The sequence below is a fragment of the Marmota monax genome, unplaced genomic scaffold, assembly GCF_021218885.2.
Source record: "Marmota monax isolate L192 unplaced genomic scaffold, Marmota_monax_Labrador192_F-V1.1 WCK01_AAM20220418_F8-fsc00101, whole genome shotgun sequence".
Taxonomy (NCBI): domain Eukaryota; kingdom Metazoa; phylum Chordata; class Mammalia; order Rodentia; family Sciuridae; genus Marmota; species Marmota monax.
The window spans coordinates 5,047,167-5,062,500 of NW_026692786.1; the positions used below are offsets into that span (position 1 = coordinate 5,047,167).

General features: G+C 46.5%; 1 protein-coding gene across 4 annotated transcripts in view; it reads right to left on the bottom strand.

Moving 5' to 3' along the window:
* Znf536 (zinc finger protein 536) overlaps window positions 1–15,334 on the bottom strand; it is a 435,517-nt gene that overhangs the window by 167,239 nt on the left and 252,944 nt on the right. The gene's annotated exons all lie outside the window — the stretch shown is intronic.

The following is a 15,334-nucleotide window of genomic DNA, read 5'->3' on the forward strand; positions in this document are numbered from 1 at the left end:
GGCTGGTGTAATCGTATGAAAGGGAGAAGAAAAAGTATGGAAATGCGGTTCCACAATTAGCCCATGATAAACATATAGTGGCATATTCGAAGTCATGTGCAGAAACTCAGCTGCAAAACTCCCATAAACTTAGAGCCCTGCATTTAAATCTCCATGCAGTGACTTGAGAAGTTCCTCTGTAAAGTATCAATACAAATTTTCCTTCCTGCTGTTATTTGTTATGTAACCCAAACCATTAGAAAATGGAATAAAATTTACATACGGCTGCCTTCTGCACAGAAATGATGGGACATAATAGTAAATAAAACTGTGAAAATATCTGGTGGTTGGAGGATATGTTACTGCAGTACCCAAGGCCTCATATCACACTGCCGCCCCAGGCAACATCCCGGGACAGGACGGGAGTTTGGAATCTCTGAGGAGGGGAGGCAAGGGAGCCCTCTCTGGACTCCTTCCTGATTCATGGGCCTCCCCACAGAGCTGGAAGCTGAAGGCCTGGCCCAGAATCCAAGCTCCGGGGGCTCGCAGGGTCCTTGCCGTAGATTCTGGTCCACCCTCTAGGCCTTGTGGTAAATCCCACTATGGGAACAAGGGGACCTTCTGAGATAATGAGCAGATCTGTGAGTTCTGCAGAGAGGAGAATAAATAAAATTTGTACCTTCCAAGCAATGGAAAATGCAAATTGCTTCTATTCAGCAACATCCATTCCTGGTGTTCTCTGCTAACGGCCAGAAGGGACAGACTTATAGACCATGAACAAGATGAAGGCAAACACGCTTTATTCTTATTTGAATGTTTGCTCCAAACAACTGTAGAAGAGCTTTGGGCTTGGAGCACCCTTTGAATTTGGACCTTTGTGTGACCAGATAATCACCCTGGAAAAGTTCATTAAAACCCCACTTTTAATCCTAATTTTCCCAACTCTTCTAGCCATTTGGAAGAGGCATTTTTTTTTCACCATTTTGTACAAGTGCAAAATGCATTTGGTGGACGAGGCTCATCCATGTCTACAACTCAAAGTCAGTCACCTCCCCACCAAGCGCTACGTTAGTGGTCGTCTAAATGAAAGCAGGCCGAGTCTCCAGGGGTTGCTCTAGAGGTGGTTTATCCTCAGCCCAGAAGAGCAATAGACAGTTGTCAATCCCAAGTTAACCAACCAAGGTTTAAACTGGGGAAATACCAGCTCCTCCTACCCATCTCCTCCTAGCCCAATGCACAACTTGCTGCCTTTGTCTCCTGGCAGTACCCAGTTTTCCTTGTGCTGGGACCATGAGGTCAGCTTAAACAACCATGATCCTCATTAAAATTCTGCCCAAGTGCCACTCAAAACATAGTTCAGGTGTCCAGTTGAAGTTCAGAGGCCACCCAGCTGTCAGTTTGAATTATTAACAGGACTTAAGTGTCCTGGATGTTGGCTTTAGGTAGAGGCAGGCAGGTGCAGACTTTTGAAGGTAAGTTCCTACAGGTCCTCCTGTCCTGTTCCCCACCCACCCCTGCCCTATGAACAGCAGCAAGGTGGCGGCTATTGAATAAAAGCTGAAGGAGAGCTGACGGAGGGAATATTTCCCCTGGAGAGTTTAGGTAGTGCTCGTCCAGAGCACATTCTAGATAAATATCGAGACAAGACTGACGCGCTCCTCTGGAAGACTTTACACAAGTTGGGGATGAGCTGCGCCTCGGTATATGTCACTCTACGTGATGGCCTGTATCTGTTTCCCTTTTATCTTTCTATCTTGGGTATGTGTGGCCCAATAAAAAGAATAAATTTGTAAGATAAACAGCTTTCTTTGCAGATTTAAGAGTCTAATTTTCACTTTACACAGGAATGGCCTTTTTTTCTGGGAGGGCCAGGAGGCCTATAGAGTTTACTCTTAGACTAATCCTCCTAGAAAAACAAACTCTGTGCAACGATGAAGGGGAAGGTGGGTGGTCCCAGGAAGTGTCCAGAGAGGCTGGAAGCCAAGTACAGTGAAGGCCGGGGAAGTTCTGGCCCGACCGCACATTCACAGGCCCTGTGTATAAGTCCAATCTGGTGCCTGGGTGGGTGTGTGCTGGCCCAGCCCTGCCCAGAACCCAGAGAGCCCCATTCAAAAGGGAAGAGGCCCTGCTCCCAATGCTTTCTCTACCTGAGTGTAAAAGTCTGTCCCTTTGCAAACTGCAAGACCAACTTCCACAGCTTGGCCTGCCGTACCACACAGCCACTGGCCCTGGATGCCACTCCCAGGAGCAGGTGGTAGAAAGGAAGAGGTTTGAGAAAAAGTGCCTCTGTGATCCTTGGTCAGACCACCTGTGGGTTGGTCTGAGTTTGTTTTTTTTTTTTTTAATTTCTTTTCATCCAACTTGCAGTTTTTCTTTTCGCTTTTATCAGACACTTTCTCTAAGTGTGTTGGGTAGACTACAAGTGGACATGGGTCAGAGGACAGCCTTGAACTGACCATCTAATCCTACGTGCTCATCTGAGAAAGGAGGAGCCGCTCCACCTAGCAGGGGGGCGTTTGGCTACAGGTGGCCTTTGCTTAACACACCCTCATCTTGGCTGTGCTCTGGGGTTTGCATGGTGGAGAAATGGCTGGGAAATAGCTCCTGAGGATGCCGTTTCCTTTTTTGACCCCACTGAATGTTAGGTATGGGTGCCACCAGTGATATTCCAGAGACACCCAGGCTACATTTGCCCTCTTCCCACAGTGTCAGCCTAGGGCCAGTGGGATGAAAAAGGTAAGCAATAACTCTGCCAGCTTTCTTCTGCGCCTACAAGCAGAGAGTTATTTATTTGCTACAAGAGAGGAGACAGATCCAAACCAGTTCAAGTTTTGTTTCACAAATATGTTATTTGGGAGTGAGGGGCCATCAGACAACAGACCTTACTAATTTCATCTTCTCAAGGTCAGAAACCATGCCTTGTTTTAATGAATCCTCCAAGTGTACTGCGAGTTTGCCTAGGTCAAGTTGACATTAAAGAGCATACCTTCCCTGCGTCTTCCTAGGGGGAGGAAACCCACAGCTGTGGGCTGAAGAAAGAGATGGGGGGTGTGGAGATAGATGGCCATGGACCTTCTTAGAACCGTCATCATCCAGTAGGCCATAAACTGACAGTACTGGAAAGACACAGAGATGCTTGGAAAAGCAAATAACATTTCAAAGTTAAAGTCTAGACACAAAAGTTAGAGTCCAGATACTGGAGTGATTGTTCAACGCCATCCCTGAGACTGGCTATCTTGCTGTACGCAAACATGATTCGAATTTTACGGCTGCCGCATTATACACTCAACCTTATTATTATATGATATGTTTAGAATTTGAAAACTTGGTTTATAAAATTCCTTTGTACCTTAAGGGCAGATTTCCCTGCAGATTATCTTTAAACATACTTCCTTGGTTTATTTAAAATAGGCTTGTTTGCTGAGAAGGCTGTCTCAGGAGTTGGGTGGTGGAGTCCTTTCCTCCTGGATAGAGAAGCCTGCCTGTCCTTGGGCAATTTTCTTCACCCTTCCCCTGGCCTTTAGTTCTTCCTCACCCAGGGACCTACCAGGTCCTTCAGCTCTGGTTTCCTGTAATCCTGTGATGCTGGAAGAACCCAAGCCCACCCCAGGCTGCCCACTGCCGCATAGTAACCTCACTCCAGAACTAAATAAGAAACTGCAGATGAGTCTTCCAGAGATGGAAAGAAATGACCATCAAAGGGACAATAAATACTCCTGGAATATTCCATGGACCCCTCCATTTCTCAACTTCCTCTGTGCTAAGTGGAGACCAGGTGACTCATTCCACCAACGGATAAAAACAATGCAGAGGATTTAGCAAGCCTACACCTCTGCCCCTTCCTCCCCAGATGCACAAGGATTGAGAGAGGGGAATCACCAGATGGGTGGGAGCTGACCCAAATCAGAAGTTGCTTGAATGAGAAATAAATCTTGGCAAAGTTAAACCACGGAGATTTAGAAGGCTGCTATTGTGGGAGGTGGTCAGGAGCTGACTAAGAGGGGTAGACCTACTGATGAGGGGTTCTGGGTTCTACCTAATCTCTCAGCTAGTCCTGTTTCACAGAATGAGAGACAGAGCCAAGACCCAAAGAAGCAACGTGAGACAAAAGAAAGAAAGGTATTTTTAAAAGTTCTGCCTGTTTTCTCAGTTCTTACTTCATCCTACTGCTAAACAGCCTGATCCTTCACACTCCCAAGAGGATTTATTTTGGAAATATTTCTGCTAAAACCAAAATGACAGTGGTGATGATGGTATGGATGGCGGTGATGGTGGTGCTGAAATCCACCCAGTGGATGGAGACTCACCCCAGCAACCTCACGAGGGAATGGTGCTCTCTGTACATGTGGGCGTTTATTTCTTCATTGCATAAAATGCCATGGTATTTTAATTTCTGTGGAACTTCCAGTTCTACAGTAAATATATTTTCCCTGATGACTTGTCAGTTAATTCTGAAAGTCTACCTTGTGTAAAGAGATCTCAAAAGCACGGCTCTCACTTCATTAATGGAGGGGAAAAAATCTATTTGTGGAGATTAAGAGGGGAGGGGCTATTTAGCAAGACCCCCAAACTTCACCTCTCTCTTGTGTCTTTGCCCACATGTACCAGCATGCTAAGATCTTTTCAGGGGTGTTAAATAACTAACACCCTGGAGAAAGTCCTAAGGAATAATGTATAGTTCCTCTTAAAAACTTAACACTTTCCCTGAATTTGAAAACTTTAAAATTAGTAGGCTCGAGAAAAACAGTGATCAAGGTGGTAAAGATTCAAGAACAGCCTCACCCAGGGGCCTGGGTGAGGAAGAACTAAAGGCCAGGGGAAGAGTGAAGAAACTTGCCCAAGGTCAAAAAAAAGGGGGCCTCCTTTGGTTTTGAAAAATGATTTTAAAATTAATGGCATGCATAAAATTGTAACATCACTGTAAACAACCCTACTTGATCTTGGAAGACATAACTCGTGGCTTGGGTCAGTATTAACTTGTTGTCTCTACTGTTCCATCAGAGTTCTGAGTTTTATGACGGCCATATATAGTCCTGTTAACCAGCTAAGTATTCATATGGATTGGTGAAATTATTTGTTTAAAAGAGAGCTATTACAAAAAAAAGAATGCCCACTTATAAGAAGGCACTAGCCTACTTCTTTGGGTATTATTGGGAACAGGGGAATGGCCTGGCCCCAGAGCACGTGAGGTGAGAGGTGGAATGTTCACAGTTTCACCATTTCCCACCTTCACCCCAAACTCAAAGCTGAGCAGAACTCCAATCCTATCTTGGTTTTGGCAAGACAGGATTTCTATTGGGGAAATAGGTCATTAAGAGGCTAAAACTTTCTTTTTTTTTAAAGACAGAAAATATAAGATACTTGGATTTCAAATAGCTTCTCTAGAGCAACATTTTGATGAGTTAAGTGAAAATGAATCAGAAACACATGGATTAAATTTCCCTTAAAATACACAAGGGCTTTAAAATCAAGCATTGTGGGCCAAATGTGATTCTGGTTTGACCAAGCCCAGAGCCCTTTCTTAATCGCCTGGGGAGTCTATGAAACTCTCCTGCTGGTGATCGGGCCACCCATGGGGGTCTCTTTCCTTCCGTATTCTGTGATGCCACTGTTGACAGTATCCCCTATAATCCTCAGGCTGACGGCTCTTGTGGCTCTGAGGGTCAGCTATGAGCTGATTGGGGGCAGCCTAGGGACTGTGAGCCAGTGATGTAGCAGGTAGGGTGTGGGATTCATGGACTCCACTGTGACATCAGGTGTGATGTGCTCTTTGGGCTTTGCACAACCCTCCTCCTTCTGTCCTGGTCAGAGACAGTGGGCTGTAGCCCAGTCCAGACACCACTAAGGATGAGTCAGGACAATTAATATCACCCAAGAACCTGGCCTTGGTGAGCAGAAGCAGAGAGAACAACAAATCTGCAAAACAGCCCAGGGAAATGCTGTCCCCTGGATCAGCCTCTAGTTCTTTCAAGGGACAGATGGGCTACTGGATTCATTGCTTTTTAAAATCATCTCCAACTCATTGACATCCCCAAGCCCCTCTCCAAGGGGCCCCCACTATTGCTTTGACCTCATTCCTGCTCCCCTGCCTGTGCTCCAGCCTCCGTCTTTCCGTTCTCCGCAAGCTCCCAAGGCTGGTTCCCTGTTTAGGACCTTGCCCCTGCTGCCCCTCCTCTTGAACTCTCTGCCCCAGAACTCACAAGGAGACCTCTCATTCAGACTGTCATCCAAAAGACACCACCTCAGGAGGCCACTTCTGACCACCCTATTGGACAGAAGGAACCTCCCAGTCCCTGGCTCTCAGGACGGCTCTCTCCCTGGTAGGCTCCTTGAGAGCACATATGGCCCTTGCAGACTGTAGTGACCTGGATATTGAGCGGCTTACTGCCTGTCCTCTCCCTGGAACCATGAGCTCCGAGAGAACAGGGTCCAGTTTTTATTGTCTACTATTATATCTCTAGCACATGGCAAGTACTCAGCTCATAGAAGGTGCTCAATAAATACTCTCTTAAATACACTGAAGAATCACAGGAGGCAAGAGAAATGGAATTTAGATGCTCAGATCAGCTCCAGTGAGAGGAAAGGTACTTTGATTAGCCTGGGAGGAAATGGTCCTAGGACACAGTCAAACGTATCTGAAGTGCTTCAGAGTGCTCAGTGCAAGAATTTGGGGTTGGGAGTCTGAGGCAAAGGGGTAGAGAAGGCAGGGCATGACTAGGGAGGCTTCCTGGAGGAGGTGTCCCAGTTCTCTATCTTTAGGTGGAAGAAAATACAAATGCACAACTATAAACATCAAGGCCATGAGTAAGCTCTTCAGAACGTGAAGGTCCACGGCTGAATAAGTCAGCTTCTGCCACTGCATATACTCAATTCCTGGCTAAAGGGCACCAAAAGAAACAGCCCACAAAAGCACAAAGAGACATTAGTCCATAGAAGGGCACACCAGAGCACATATTTGTGAGGTAATCTATGACCCAGATGCTATCATAATTTTTCTAAAATATTTGTTATCTTTCTCTTTTTTTCATAATTTAAGTACTCCTTTCTCTCTGAAAAAAATTAGAGAAAACTATAGAAGGCTCTACTTTCAGTAAAGCATAAATTCCCAAAAGATTTCTACATAATTTATTTTCTTTAAAAAAAAAAACTATAGCTTTTAAGATCCTCTTAAGATAATTTACAGCCCCCTCCTAGATGGGTGGGAGTGGGGGTGGGGAGAAGATCGTGGGAGATCTAACTGCAGGAATTCTTACCTAAATGACACCGAGAACCAGCTGGACCAATCTTTTTTAAAATGCATTTGGTCAGTCGCCATAACTTGTGGAGCTGAGTTTTCTCCTGGGAATCGCGCACATGGAAAGGAGAGAGGATGATTTGGAGATAACGTCTCCCCTGGAGACATGTTTTGCCATATTCTTTTTTAAACAAAGAAGACATCTTAAGCACCTTGCAATATCTTTCATTTAATAGTTGGCAGAAGGCAAGTCCCTGATGAACGCTGGCCTGTGTCTTTCTCTTTAACCAGCTGAGTGATCCAAGCTTTTAATATAGCCGTTCCAATTATTGTAAAAGTCATCTAGTACCTTATAACCACAAATATTGACAGTTTATTGCACAACACATTCCTGACATTTGAAGGTCACACCATACATAATACATACTCTTTTATAAAAGTGTCTGGAACAAAGAGATACATGATAAGCAATTACCTCTCCCAGCTTGTACGTATGTATGGTTTGGGGCTGACTTGGGCTTGCACGGGAGGTACATGCACCATTTTAAATAATCTATTAAGGCAGCACGGAGACATTCATGATAGATAATTATGAAATGGCTCATGCACACGCTGCAGTCGGATTGGCTGGCTGGGGCGTGGGGTCTGGGCAATTCTCCTCCACTGAGTTCGGGTCACAATGCCACTTCGCCACAGAGAGCCCTGCTTCACTTCACAATCGGATTTTCCCCCAAAGCCATTAAGCATAAAAGACTCACAATATGTTCTTGTTTTTCATACTGGTTTACATGTGGCTGAAAGGAATTTTAAAAATCCGCCAGGCCCAGTTCAGATGCATCGCTAGGGGCACTGACCACAGCTTGGACACAGCCACACCACCTCTCCCCAGGGCTGTGGCATCTATAGGAACCTGTGGCATGCCAGCTCTGACTTGAGCCCAGCCCAGGAGTATGAGGCTGCCAGGCTTGGGAAGGGAGTTTCAAATAATTTGATTGACACTGAGGCCACCTGGAAATCTCAGGGGAATATCTGGAATAGAAAGTGCCCTTCACTCAATCCTTCCCCAATAGTTTCTCCGTCTCAGCCCCACTTCCAGAGTTAAATCTGATAAACAGGTTCAAAATACAGAATGAGTGGAGAGGTTTTTGCAATCCAAAAGGCCCCAGGTCAAAACCAAGTTCCAAGGCTGGGGATGCCGCTCAGTGGTGGAGCACTTGTCTAGCATGTGTGAGGCCCTGAGTTTGATCCCTGTACTGCAAAAAGAAAACAGCACAAGTTCCACCAATTCTTAGTTGCAGAATCTGGGCAAAGTTCATAACCTCCCAGAGATTCAGTTTCCTTATCTACAGAGATGGATTATAATCCATACCTCAAACAACTGTGTACAGTAAGGTCCATAAATCACTTATCACAGTGCCCTGCACAGGCTAAGCTCCAGTTAACAATGGTCTTTCACATGAATACTGCCAAAGTGACATTCTGTATGCAAGGTTGCCATGGGGTGCAGAGAGACTTGTGGTCACCAGCTCTGTGGACTCAGACACATTCAAAACCCCAGAAGGAGGGTCCATGTTCCCTTTCTAAGAAGTCCAGGTTGGAGCAGTTTCTCCAAAGCTTGAACACAGACAATTCTCCCAAGTGCACAGCGAAAAACAATTCAGGCTGCAATTGAGCTTTGCATAGATGACAATCTTTAATCACAGATGAAGCGGCAGGTCATTGGAATCTACACCAAACTCCCTTCCAGATGATGCTGATGACTGCCGCTTAATATATATATGTAAGCGTGTGCGAACGCAAGTATATATATATGTAATACACATATATTTTTAGAACCGTATTAAAATAATCGGCAGACCCTCAAGATAATCAAAAGTCCTTCCAAGAGTAATTTTATTTAGGCTTCCAGAATGAATGTCCTAAAATTTAAGACATGGGATGGAAATGATTTCTATAAAGATGACGCGTTTATTAGCATTAAATCCCAGGAAAGAGGGCTTCCTTATAAAGAACACATTTTTGCATCTGAAAAGCAAGCCTATTAGGCTGTGTGTGTTTCTTTAAGAAGCTATTCTGTTTTAGAGGGTAGCGTGTAAGATAGGGCACCACGTGACCAGGAGGTTGCTATGGTAAATATGCATTTTTTATTGAAGAGTAAACAGTGGCAGAAAACAAGTGTCAATTGCCAGCTCTGAAGTTAACTGCCATTTTTGAGCTACACGGACTTAGCTAGCCCTTTTAATTTGAGGATCTTTATCAGAAGGACACCATCATTGAATCAAGATTTAAAATTATTTTGAATAAATGCCAAATTCTTCAATACCTTTTATCAATAAATATTTTATTTGGCATGTAAAAAAATCTACCCAGCTCTGCCAATCAGACTCAGCACAGAGATGTTTCTGGAGATCTGTTGCCCAGCTGGTGGGTCTCCAAAAGACAAAGCCTTCAGCATTGGCTCAAGCCACAGAGCGGAGGAGCCAAGGAGACAGCCGAGACCACCGCATTGTCCCCATTGTCCCCTGTGTTTGTACCTGCTGCTGACAAATGGCAGCCAGAGCTGATGCCCTGTGAATGGCCCTCCTGATTCAGCCTCAAGTGCCCCCGACAAGATTGATGTCTCAGGCTGCTCAAAGGGCAGAGCTCTTCAGCCAATGTGACTGTCACGCGTTTAGCAAAGTTTTCCCTGATTTCCCTTTTTGTAGCCATTGGCAGGAGTGTGAATTTATTTCTGGTGGTTCCTGACCGACTCTACCTGTGTGATCTTTCTCAATTATCAATTGGACCATGTCCCTCCCAAGTTAAAACCTGGGATAGCGCCACATCCCATCCCTAGTGGGCCCTCAGCTAGCTCTGTTGGTTAGATGAAGCATACACTGTGTCCTTCTCTGTCACCAGTTCTCTTTATAGCCTTAAAAATGCATAGGACTCAGGCATGGATTCTCCCATCCTATACCCCAGCACATAAAAGGTCTCTAAAACTACATGAGGAATGGAGGTGTCAATCAATGAACTAGCCCTAGCTCCAGAGCTAGCTGCCCTAGCTGGCAGTTTCATGCAGGAGGATCAAGTTTGGACATTCTTCCTATGATCACAGAAGTAACTAAGCATTGGCAAAGTTCTCAAAGGGAACTTTCTAGGCTCTGGGAATCCCACAGACAAGTCCAAAGGAATTTTAATCAGTGACAAAGAACTGACAAGACAAGAAGAATGTGTCCTTCAAGGTCTCCTAAAACTAGTGAAAAAGAACCAGCAGCCCTCATTGTGTAGGAGGGAGGGGAGCAACAGGCAGTTGAGCAGCATCAACACATAGTCCCCAAAAGGGCACAGAGAAGGTCTGGCCCTCCCCAATCACTGGGAGACACATAAGCAGATGTTCATTCCACCTGAAGGCACCAGTTTGGGCATTAGAACACCTCATAACACTGAGGCTTGTTTGACTTCGGAGTTCGATCTAAGTTCGAATCTATACTCTGCCAGAGCTAACTCTGTGATCAGAGCAAACTGTTAACGCTTCTTGAACTTCAAGTTTCTTGTTTGTAATAGTGGATCATTGGATAATGGTGCTTAACACAAAAGAATCAGCATATTTCCTGAAATACAGGTAGTGCCTGTGTAAGACCTTTGTACCTTTAATGCCTGCAGTGGTGCCAGGTCAAATCGGGAAAGCCCCTGGCTCTGTCATAAGCAACTCTGGGCTCCAATATGGTGCTGCCACATCTAAACTATGTATTTGCAAAGGTTTCTGACTTTTCCCAGCCCCTAACAATGTCAGATGGAAATAAGGACACCTATTTTACAATCCCTGATGAAAACCAAATGAGATCACAAGGAGAAAGAAATCTTGTAGTTTCCCAATGGGCAGTGCCTTTTGCCTCACCCAGATGGTCCAAAACATAGATAAAGCATGACAGGCCAGGGACAATGGAGTCACACAGGGCCCTCCAAGGTCGGTCCCTCCCCTGCAGATTCCAAGTAGGATTTATATTGTCATGGTGCATTGTGCCATCAACCCACTGTGACAGGAACCTACATAGGTAAAGCAAGCCATTACACTCCCCCATTCTCTAACCCTGAACTTACAGCTCATTAGGCACCTGTCCTCCAAACATCACTTTGAGGTGAGTCGGTGAGAGCCTGGGGGAAGGAAGACCTGGGAGGAAGGTAGGGGATTCGCATAGCAGGGAGAAGTGGGGTAGATAGGTCACAGCAGCTCAAGCCTCATGTCCCCAGCTCCATCTGGAAGATAACTGGTGGTGGATGACACGGGGAGCTGCCTCTCAGCACCTGTGCCTAGTGTCCCACTCGTCTGGATGTCCACTGGCTCACAACTACACAGGTCAGCCTATCAGTCCTGCACATGAGGAATCTGTATTCTGAGAGAACCTCCTGGCCAGTCCATGTTCTGTCCCAGGACAGCTCAACCCCAACACTGAGAAAGAACTTCAGAGCTGTCTGTGGACAGTGGGCTGTGACATGGGACTATGATAGGATTTGAGGGACAATGTTGTGATCCCTCCTGGGAACTTTCCTCCATGACGCCTAAAGAGGGCTCTGAAGCTGCTCCCACACCTCCTGCTCAGCTGTTCTGGGTCTGTCCGGGGCGTTTCCAGAACATCCTAAACTCCTTATGCCAGCCCTATTGGCATGCCAGATGGAAATCTCCATCACACCTCATTATCTCAGCACACACTCTTTCCTCAGACACCAGCTCGGAACCCCCACCTCCCTCCAGCCTGAGTCATCCTGCTTATTCTTGTAGGTTCCACTCCAGTGACACTTGCTTAGGTCAGATGTTGTCTGACCTTCCACACTAAGTTGGTTCAGTTCAGTCACCCCAGAACTTTACCTGAAGGACACCTGTTAGAGTCTGTGCTTAGTACAGGTTGAGTATCCCTCATCTGAAACACGTAGGACTAACAGTGTTTTGGGGGTCTATATTTTTTCGGAGTTTTGGAATATTTGCACATATACAATGGCATATCTTGGGGCTGGGACCAAGATAAAATAAGAAATCTGTATGTTTCATAAACTTTCTGCCCATAGCCTGATGATAATTTCATACAATAATTTCAGCACCTCTGTTTTGACTAAGGCCTGTTACATGAGGTCAGGTGTGTATCATATCAAAGCTTCAGACTTTGGACTATTATGGATTTTGAATTTTCAGCTAAGGGATGCTCGATCTATACATATGTGTGGGATCACCTGTTTAATTTTTTTTCCCCCATGACACTGTCCACTCTTTAAAGGTTGGAATGAGGTCTATTTTTCTCACTCCCATGTCCCTTAGTGTCCTGGCACTGAGTGAGTACTCAGTAAACCCTGGTGACTGAGTGAATGGCGTTGAGAGTTCTGGGCAGCCCTTTCCCAACAGTGTGATCTAAGGGGGGGGGGGCTGCCTTTTCCTTTTAGGTACTTAATGAGCCTCCACTGATCAGCCCTTTCTAACAGTGTGAGATCCAACACCAAGTCCAGATGGCCTGTCTTTGAGAGGGTAGAGGCTGCAGTGGCTCGCATAAGAAAGGAAGGTGACACATGACAAAGGAAGTCTGATCTCTGTGCAACCTGTTCCCACTTCCTTGTCCTCTGCCAGTCTAGTCACTTCTCCTGGGGCTCCAGCCCATTGCTTGTCCAGCTTCTCAGAGCGCAGAGTTCTCACCACCAGAGTTCAGGCCCGAGGAGGAGGAGGAAGAGAACTGGCCTGTGTCCCTGGAGCCCCACCTGTCCCCCTGTGCCTTTCAAGGCTGCCCCAAACTCCTCCCACCTCAAGGCTCCTCCCTGTCCACACCTGCCCAGCCAAAGCCTGTCATGCACACAGAGACTCTGCAGCAAGCTGAAGGCTCCCAGGAGCCCCACCCCAGAGCTGGGCCACGTGAGACAGGTGAAATGATTTGTGCAAACAGCATCTCAGGATGTGATCGGTGGGGTGGCTGCTGGCCCAGGACCGTGGCTGGTGGAGAAAGCAGAGTCCAGGCCCCAGAGCAGTACATCAGGCTGTTGGTTCCACCTGGGTACTTGCACTGAGTTTCTGAGCCTGAAGGAAAGTTCTGTCCAGACATATGTTCTTGGGGGCATCCCACATGCACTACCAGAATGGGGAGGAATGCTGGGCTCTCTGTCTGTGTGGTGGTTGCTGGATGTTCCTTTTCCTTAGCCCAGAACCCACAGCCCCCCAGCCTTGCTCATGGCTTCCCCCAAGCCTCCATCCCTCTCCCCTGGCTCACCCCTAGTGGGCACCACCCACTATCAACTCCACAACAACTCTTGGGTCTGCCTGGTTAGCTGTGGCACCCGTGCACCCAGTCTCTAGCAAGGTGCCTGGCATACAGTTAGCACTTAATAAGTCACAATTTGACAAGACGATACCACTTTGCTCTGCTAGATACTGGTGACTTTTTCTTTCATATGGAAAAATCACTTTCTCCTTCCCTTTGGAAACCCCTGTGCACTAATATTCAAACAGCACTGTGCGCACAGTGCGTATGATCCGCGATGCTAATTTCTATCCCATAACTGGGAGAGACAAGTAAATGTTGCAAGGTTATTCAAAACTCCTGCCCCTTATCCTCTGTCTTCTCCTTAGGGGGAAACGGCACAGGAATACATTTCCTCATCTGTATGTTAAAGCACGGTTATAATCCACCTATCATGATTGCAATTTTGGGAATCAAAATGGAGATCCAAAACAGCAGTGTGATCTACATTTTAGCCACATACATTATAATAAATTAAGTCAAAGAAAGAGTTCTGCACTAACTATATCTCGGTTTCTTTAATACCCGCTAAGGATACTGAAGCCACCCTCCAGAGCACTGGGCCTTCCCTGCCTGATGCCCAGGGCTGCTTCATTGCTCTTGCCCCAACATCTGCAAAGGGACATTACAAAGCCAGCTGCCTGGTGACAGCAGCATTGGGCACTTGCAGCGCCGACTTTATCTGGCTTCTGCGCAGTGGGTTTGAAGCCACCCAAGAGAAGATCCTGGCCATGGGCGTGCAGAAGCTTCTAGAAAGAAGCATGGTGGGCAGCAGACTAATGGGAGAGTATTAGGCTGACACTTGTGGTCAACACAGCTCAATGGATGGACCTGGAGCAGGGAGGTGGAAGGGATGCATAGTGCCCACTGTCCAAATGACTCAGTTCAAGTTCTATTCCACCCTTGGGCCTCTTTTACCACTTCTGTAATCTGCAGGGCTAGGAAAAAGGTCCCGTCCCCACAGGATTTTGAGTTGCTAAATTTGTTTATAACATCTACAACTTTGGGGCATTTCGCTCTCATGTGGTCAGGGTTTCTAGCTTCCCCTAAGAAACTCTGCCAACTCCCAAAGCCAGTCCTTGGTCCCAAGGATCAATGGCTGCTGTGACTGAGGAGTCAGGGCTTCCTCCCCAGCCATCCCCTTCCCCATCGGAGCTCCACCCTGTAGGCCTCTTTCTGATTTTGCCATCTTAGCCCAGAGGATCCCGGACGCCCTTTCCACCTCTAAAAAACACTCTTAATAACCTCAGTTGAGCAAACAAGGCAGAAGCCTCCAGACTAATTCTCATAATTATGATGGGTCTATTATTTCAAAGCCAGCGATGATTGTGGGGTCAGGTACTCAGAGGAAGAGGGAAAGAAACATTCTTTAAAGTGATAGCAAATATCCTCTGCTTTCTTTGCTATAATACCAAATTGCATCCAGAAATTCTGAAACGTGTGCTCAGAACCTTAATCAAATTTCAAAGAGCCCTCAGGAGGAAGGGCAGCGATCGGAAAGGTAGAGGCACTGGAGGGTCAATTTGAGGACCATGTCACAGGATTTGGTGGTATGTCCCATGTGAAGAGAGTGGTGACATCTTCTCCCTGCTGACCTGGGCCAGGGGTCTCTGTCCCTCACCATAGCTGGCCTTTACCCACCTGCTGCAGGCTTGGGAGGCCTGATCTTCTTTCTGCCCCCTCAGGAGCTTCCTCCCCTTTCTCCGTGGCTGCCACAAAGCCTGGCCCGGCCTCCCCAGCACACCTCCTCCCTCTGCACCTTTTCCCAACATTTCAACACAGTGCCTTGCTGCTTAGGACTGCTCACTAATTTTCATCACGTGTTTTGATTCCAGCCTGCTTACCAAGAGTACCCCGTGGGTTT